The sequence below is a fragment of the Hibiscus syriacus genome, unplaced genomic scaffold (genome assembly GCF_006381635.1).
Source record: "Hibiscus syriacus cultivar Baekdansim isolate YM2019G1 unplaced genomic scaffold, ASM638163v2 tig00112042_pilon, whole genome shotgun sequence".
Taxonomy (NCBI): domain Eukaryota; kingdom Viridiplantae; phylum Streptophyta; class Magnoliopsida; order Malvales; family Malvaceae; genus Hibiscus; species Hibiscus syriacus.
In genome coordinates, this window is record NW_024063240.1 from 379,628 (window position 1) to 388,168 (window position 8,541).

Sequence of the window (8,541 nt, forward strand, 5' to 3'; positions counted from 1 at the left end):
AGTAAAGCTCACCGAAGAAAATTTGAAAGAAATTTTCGATGCAGTTCTGATAAATGAGGTGGCAGGTGATCTTTTGCCACATGGTTTAAGTCAATTCCACTGGAAGTTTGGTAATACACCACCAAAGGGGAGAAAGGTTCCAACTTGAAAGAACCATGGATGCAAAGTTTGCAGCAACATAATGAGGTTTAACATAAATTATTAACATAATTATTGTCATGTGCATGTGCAACTCAACGATTAGTCCTTTATTTGTTTATTTTTATCGTAAATTGTTCAATTTCTTTTGGAGCAGCTACTTATTCATCTTTAATGGAAATTGAGAAGTCAAATCTTTCTAATTAGTTTTATGAATAACAATCTTTCTAATTTGTTAAATATTGATTTAAGAAATATTATTAATATTGTTAAAACACAGCTTCAACGAAGCACCAGTGGTCTAGTGGTAGAATAGTACCCTGCCACGGTACAGACCCGGGTTCGATTCCCGGCTGGTGCATTTAATATATTTTTGCCCTTTTTCCGGGGGGAAAAAGCAAAGAACATTCCTTTTTAATTTCTTAAGAGATTTTGAATTCGGGAACAACAAATTTTAGAATAATGATGAAACAAGCAAGATAAAATCCAAAGAAAGAATAGGGAAACTGATAATAAAAAACCAGAAAAGAAAATGGTTGCTCGCAAGTTCCTGGTCAGCCACGACGACTCAACGTTTACCGTCGATTATGACACCGACGACGGTTTTGAAGTCTCTCTCTATTTATATACATTTTTTTAATTTTCCTTTCATTTATCTCTCTCTCTCTCTATCTACAACTGTTTTCTCTATTTTGATCATTTCAGGTGTTTCAGTTCCAGCTCTTCTCCTCGCTTCAATTCCTCCCGATGAGCAAAAGGTCGAAACCCGGTTGGTTCTCTCTCTCTAATGAGGTTTGTTTTGAAAATTGGCTTTTCATGGTGCAGATCGTCGGGGAAGATAATGACCGTATCGTATCAGACGACTCTGATCTGGCCGCCGGTTCGGAGAAGCTGCAATTGCTGTCTATCTCCGCTGAGGTTGCGGGAAAGCCGGGAAACCAGAAGAAACGACGAGTAGCACCGCCGGCGCTAGTGTTATGTCCGATGAGGAATTGGCGCGAATGTTGCAGGTTTTAGTTCTGGATATTGAATCAATTAAATGAATTTGCTTCTTAGCTATGAACTGGCTTAAAGTTTTAGTATTTTTTCTTCTGAAATTATTTAGTTTTGGTTTGATTTTGGTCAATTTCAGGCAGAGGAAGAAGCGCTTATGCTTCAACAATATGTAGCTACTGACAACAGTAGGGAATTTGAACAGAAAGTTCAGCCCTATATTAGCCAAGTTCTCTTGGTAATATGATTTATTTCTTCTTTCTTTAGGTGCAAATTTGGTTTATGAAAAAATGTAGAAAAAAATTATTGAGACAATGGAGGGAACTGTAGTATCTGTCAATGCTATTTTGATTATGAGCATCTTCTTAAACTTGTTATATAACAGAAGAAAGATATTGAATTTCTTAATGTTATACCTTAGTTGCTAGAAAAAGAGGATATCTGACTTTACTGAATACTATGCTATTGAGAAGATGGGGTGTTTTCCTTATTGTTTATTTTGTTTATTGATATAGTATGAGGATCCTGCACGCCAAGAAGCATCTTGGAAGACGGTTCCTGTGGATAATCTTGAGGAGAAAGCACTCATTTCTTTGGCCAAGGTGAGGGCGCTATGGACTTGTGCAATTTAGAAGATGTTAGGAAGTGCTAATGCCCTAAAATTTATACTAATTTGCTGCAAAATATTAGATCAATGTTCCTATATAGTTTTCCAATCAGAAAATATTTGAGAGCCCTTCATTGTGCAGAATGAGGGTTTTGTTTCTTTTAAAATTGGCATTGCATTTTACTATATATGAGTTTCATAATTAACATATTTTTAGATTTTATTTTGCAACAACATCATGAAAATTGGTGATTTTGCTAAAAATGTTTTAGGAGGGGAACCTTAAACCATCAAAAATCGAACAAGTTCATGCATTCCTGCTCCAGCTGCTTTTCTGGTTCAAAAGATCCTTCAGGTTCTTTCTTCTACTTTACAGTTATAATTTTGTAACACTCACAAACTCAACAGAACATTTTACTTTCTATAGCTTTGTGTCGTTAATTTCAGTAACATCCTTTAGTCATTTTTATTGGGTGGAGTAAATAAGATTCAGACTGCTCGTTAGCTTTGCATTTTGCTCAGAGATTATAAAGTGCATATTTTTCTTTCCTGCAAAGCTGGCAGAATGATGCTTATTATTTCAAATTGAAAGGAATTGTGTTCTCTAGTTTTATAAACAACTGATTCTACAATTTTGGTCTTGCAGTTGGGTTAACGCACCTCCATGTGATGGATGTGGCAATGAAACCACCGGGTCAAGGAATGGGTGAAGCACTCCCTTCTGAAATTCAGTATGGAGCAACTAGAATTGAACTTAATCGGTCAGTGTGTACGGAAAAAATTTCTTACCATTTTTTATCTTGTTTAATTCTTAATGGTCAATTTGCAATCCCTTGTTTTGTTTAATTCACATTTCGATTTAGTCTTTCCTTGAAGTCTGATACATTGATAACCAAACTGAAGTAATTTATACCTACGAATATCATATCTAGAAGATCTGAATTCTGCATCATGTTACAATTTGTTCATAGCGCCTGCTGCACTAGTGTTTTTCATTACACATAACTAATCATTTTTCCCAAGAGTGTTTCTCTTTTGAGTTAATTTACTAGCACCATGTCCTATCCTTCCACTATTTAGTGATTTTTTTGTCAAATGGAGGTCTTGATACATCACCTGGATGGAATTAAGGAGGTTGATAAGTCTTGGTTGAGCCCTGTTGTCTCCATTGTTACATTCACAATCATAATGGTTTCTAATAATTGTCTGTTAGAAAGCAAAGTTAATTCTTGGGTGAAAAACTTCAGTTGCAATTCTTGTTCAAGAGTTACACGATTCCCTCGCTACAATGACCCACTGAAGGTATGAAGCTCTAATACTTCATTCTACAATTATCTTATTTTGTGTGTTGGGGGGGGGGGGGGATCAAGTATTAATTGTTGAATTCTCTCCATTTCTTTTTGCAGCTTGTAGAAACAAGGAAGGGGCGTTGTGGAGAGTGGGCCAATTGCTTTACATTGTACTGTCGTGCTTTTGGCTATGACTCTAGTCTGGTTAGTCATTTATATGCCATTTCAATCACCAAATCCAACTGTCTAAAACACAACTCTCTCTCTTTTCAAAGAGAAGGTGGTTAAGCTGATTTATAATAAGAAAGAAATTTGTTCCAACTGCGGCACTTGAAATGTATATATTTGGTATATATAGACCTGGAATTGTTATTATATATTTGGTATATATAGACCTGGAATTATTATTCTTTCAATCTGAAGCTTTTGATGACAGGATATCTGTAGCATCTAGTCTACTAAACACAAGGATTTGAAAATTCAGTGAAGATAAACCTTTTATTTGAAATTAGGAGAATGTTTGACCAGGATTTTTTTGATTCTGTAGTGTCTGCCAAACAAAGAACATGTTCAAGATAGATTTAAAGAATTTGAAATGGCATGTTTGTTTAGTATATATGTTGATGTCTTTGACATTGTAATTGAAACCCAAATTTAGATTTACAAATGAGTGGTTCACTGGTTCCTTCGCTGATAATTGTGTAAATTGAAGCTACTGTCTATTGATTCTGCAATATATGAAATCAATATTTATGGTGGCATGGAATGTATCTAGAATTTTATACTTTATGAACAGCTAATGCATACGTAGATGCATACATTTTAATTAGTTCAAGCTGTTTAAAGATGAGATTCCATGGGACTTCTGATAATTTGCATGCTTGACATGATGTTTTATTTGCACCAACTGTTCATTTCCAGGTCCTGGATTTTACAGACCATGTTTGGACAGAGTGCTATTCAGATGCCCTGGGAAGGTAAAAACCCAAATTGATGCCTTTTAATCTTCAATTGGGAAGGATCCCTATTCTGTAACAAATAGGCTAAACTATGTGGTCATTTCACGAACTAGTTATTCATTCATTTTTGTACAGGTGGATGCATCTTGATCCTTGCGAAGCAATATATGACAGACCTCTATTATATGAAAAAGGGTACTCTAAGTTGTGCTATTTTCCAATTTTCAGAATTGTTTTTGTTACTAGATTGTTTCCGTAAATGCTTCCTTTCTACAGGTGGAAAAAGAAATTAAATTATGTAATTGCTATTGCAAAAGATGGAGTTTATGATGTCACTAAACGTTACACACGGAATTGGAATGAGGTAATTATGATAAAAAAATAGCACTTTATTGCCTCCATTGCTTGTTTCTTCTTATTCTTTTAGTATGCTTATCTATGCATTGTTATGAAGAAACATGATTCTCTCCTCAAACTCACCATTTTGGCCATTACCATTTTTTCAGGTTTTGTCTCGACGAACCGTTACCACAGAGTCCTCTCTGATGTCTGCACTCTCTTCAATGACCAAAGAATGCCGAAGGAACTTCACATCTCAAGTTCTTTCCGTATTAGAAGAACGTGACAAAATTGAAAGGGAAGCTCTAGACAGATTTACTTTCTACTGATGATGCTCCAATCTCCTTACCTGGGAGGCAAAGTGGGGATAAGCAATGGCGCATTGCAAGATCAGAATTTGGGACTGATTCTCTGAGTTCATCTTCTTGCGAAGTTCGCATATGCAGAGATGAGCACGTCACAAAATCTATAATGCTTTTTCTTCTATACTTAATAAGTTCGTTGAAGATTCTGTAATTGCATCAAAAGGTGTTGATGTTCTCAAGATTCTTAGAGCAACCGTTGTAGATCTCAAGAAATTATCGTATAGAAAAAGGAGAGCTTCTTTAAAGTCAAACTCAATTGTTGGCACATCTTTGTTGCATCGGTTGTTGCCCTCTTTTAAGAAATTTCTTGATGCTATTTCACTGAAGAGTGAAATGGATAGTAATGGCATTGTCACTGTATGCTTAGCTGGTGACCCTGTTCCAACTGCTTTAGCATTACTTGTTGCCTTGCATGCTTTGGAGAACTGATCAGTGATCTTAGCAAATGTGACAACTTTAGTAAAGGTTCACTAACCTTTCCTCTTCTAAGATTGAATAGAATATGTTCTGGAGCAGTCCTTGCGAGTGGCGAGGAGCTTCCTTTTGGGATTGTAAGTAATCATGGCTATATCTAACATTTAAATATGAAGTGTCCACACGTGCTATAGAAATTATCCTAAAATTTCCACTGAAATTTTCAGGCCACGGCAGCATTTGATGGAACTCGCATGTCTAAATGGGAGGAACCTAATGGTGCTAAAGGTACTCTGAACAACGAGAATAGTTTCTTCCAATTACTAATTGTATATATGACCTGAGGTTTTAATGCTTAAAGCTATGCAATACTAGCATGTTCTCAGGCAGGCTAATCCGCAGATATGTTTTCATTAAATATCATATCTCCTAGTATTTGAATTTCATCTTGTAGGTTGGGTTATGTACAGATTATCAGGCAACATGCAGGAACTGTGTCTTATGATTTAATGTCTGCCAATGATGCTCCCGAACGAGATCCAATGGATTGGTAGATCTGCTTAGGTCTCTAAGCATTCTCTTTATTTTAAAGTACCACATTCCATTATAATGATCCTACGTCACGCTTATGTCAGGTCACGATTTAAGACCGAATTTTTTTAAGGATTTTTATTACTAAATATCATTACTGTCATTGTAACCGGGTGCGATAAATGAATCTTCCTAAAGTGATGAAAATGACCTCTACTTTCATCTATCTATGTTTTCTCTTTCAACTTTCTATGGAAAATGGGATTAGGTTTAGTGAAATATCATTTTTAGTTTCAAGCTCTGTTTCCCCCCCCCCCTGAATGTGGTTTTACCTTAACAGGTAAAAATATTTATGTAGGTCATGTGGATATTTGATCCTATTAACATTTCAATCATTAACAGGGTGGTGGAAGGAAGTAACGATGGAGGATCGAACTGGCGTGTTCTGGATGAACGAAGATCCAGATGTTGATAAACGTTTTCAACGGAAAACATATAATGTTAATTGACCGGTTTCTTATCAAATATCTTCAGGTGAAGTATTTTTCTTTTATCTTCATAGTTTGTTTTTACTTGAATCAATCCTTTTATTAACGATATCATGGACGGCAGACTGCGGTTCTTGGCGGTCAGAGACTCGGAAACAAACCCACGGCTGCAAGTAGGTAGCATTGACCTCTATGCAAAGCAAAGTTGATGGTATTGATATTTCTCAGGACTTGACTGAATATAACTTGTATCCATGGCTTTCCTGCTTTCTTCAGTGGAGTATTTGTTGGTGTGCAATAAGTATGTTTTCGAAATCTGTCTGAAAATTAAATTACTCGATTAAACTCGCTGAAAAGATGAATTGTTCTTTAGTTTTTATTTCAAACCTTGTGGTTGAACTAAATTTTTATCGATAACAATACATTTTAAACGATAAGGAAATTATTGCTCAATGCCGAAGTAAGTGCTCAAAGTATACCGATTTTCCCAGTATATTTTGGACAAATCAGGCTTTTAATGTAATAAACGTATCACTTTAGATGTCTGAGCCGTCAACGGTGTTAATTTTCTTTGTTAAGTGACACTTTTCAATCTGATAATTTTAAAAATTTATATAAAAATAAAAAATAAAAAATATATTTTTAAAAAGCAAACACATAAATTTTGAAATAACCCTAAAATCTTAAAAATCTTCATTTCAACCTTTAAACTCGTGTTGACCGTTGTCATTTACCATCAACGAAGCTCCATCGGACTTCACCTCCCCCGGCGACCAAAACCTCTATGAAATTGTGATCGATCGAGGTTTTAGATCCAACAAATCCTAGAATGAAGATTGCGATCCTACGCAATTTGATGACTAATCGGTGACAATTATGGCGGAGTATAATTAGGATGGTGGCATCGGAGGCATGGTCGTGGCTATAAAGGGCACCAACGGGTTAGTGTTAGGATTGGGAATTTTAGGGGTTTGAGGGGTTTTTTGTAATTAGAAGAAATTAGAGTTTTTTATAAATATAATAATATTTTTTCAAAAAAAATCAAAATTACTATATTGTGACGCTTGTCACTTAACGAAAAATTAATGGCAATTACGTCCCGGGCGCCTAAAGTGACAACTTTGTAATGTTGGACACCTGAATGATCCAAAAAAATAATGTAGATACCTATTAAAAACGAAGGTATACTTTGGGCACTTATTTGGGTATTAAGCCAATAATTATTAATGAAGCTTATTGATTATTCGATCCAGACAATTGATATATTTCTATTTAGATTATTGTTCGAGTTTGAACTTGTGCCTACGATAATAGAGTCGATTTGAATTTTTAACCAAAATCAGATGGCTTACATGTGTAAATAACTTTGTTTGCTCTTTACTATCCACTGCCACCAATCTTTTACATGTACATTTTGATGTTCAATTTGGTACTTAAAATTATTTTTGTAAATTTAGATACTAAATTGAACTTTAAAATTAAGTTCAAGTACCAAAATGAATATTTGCCCTGAAGATAACTTTGTATGTTTCAAACTCAAGATTTTAAAGGCAGGATCAATTCCAAGAGTAAAGATCCTATGGAAAACAAATCAGATGACTGAAAGACTCAACTTAATTTTCCTTCATCTCCTTTCAGGCTCAATGTTCCTCTATCTTCTTCAACCCCTTCATGTCTGTCGTTTCCACCCTGCGTTACAAACAATATATCAACAGATTTTACACTCAATATATGTCTGTGTGTATATGATGGAAGTCGGATCTCATAACCGCTGCAACAATGAGAGAAAAAGCAAATGCTATATACTCTAAGCCAATCATTATTTGTTCAAGGATAATAAATATACGTTAGTACATAAACATTAATTTTTATCTATTTTAGCACTTAAATTTTTATTTTTTTAAATTATACATAATGTTTAGTTTTTGTTTCATTTTAGTACCCCGCGTTAGAAACTAATCGGATGAGCTCGTGCCGTGTCTATAGTCGGTCATCCATCCGTCAATCAATGAAACCCAAACTTTCCAACCCACACCTTTTCGACTCCAGGGAAACGCCTCAATATCTCTAAATCGACGGACTCTTCTATTTCTAATTCTTCGATCTCCACGTTCTGATTAGTCATTCGTCCATCGAAACTATGCCATGTCATCCTGTTCGTTAATTTTTAACGGATGGATATTAAATGAAACAAACAAAAACTAAATGTTATGCATAATTTTAAAAGAAAACGAAAGTTTGTGTACTAAAACTGATAATTTAAGTAGTAGTTTACCCTTAAAATTATTGGTCTAGTATATATTCAAATGATTTTACACCAACAATATTTCAAACACTACATGATGTCATAACCAAATTGAATACAATAATCAAGCAAACTTGATTGTTTCATTCCGGTTGTAAGAAACCTCCATGGCC

At 34.9% G+C, this 8,541-nt stretch overlaps 1 non-coding gene and 1 pseudogene across 1 annotated transcript; both read left to right on the top strand.

The window, feature by feature from the left end:
* Nucleotides 1-428: 428 nt before the first annotated feature.
* On the top strand, nt 429-499 carry TRNAG-GCC. Its single transcript has one exon. It is a non-coding gene; the product is annotated as a tRNA-Gly (tRNA).
* Nucleotides 500-670: 171 nt separating this feature from the next.
* Nucleotides 671-6,304, top strand: LOC120174194 (annotated as a pseudogene).
* Nucleotides 6,305-8,541: the final 2,237 nt, after the last annotated feature.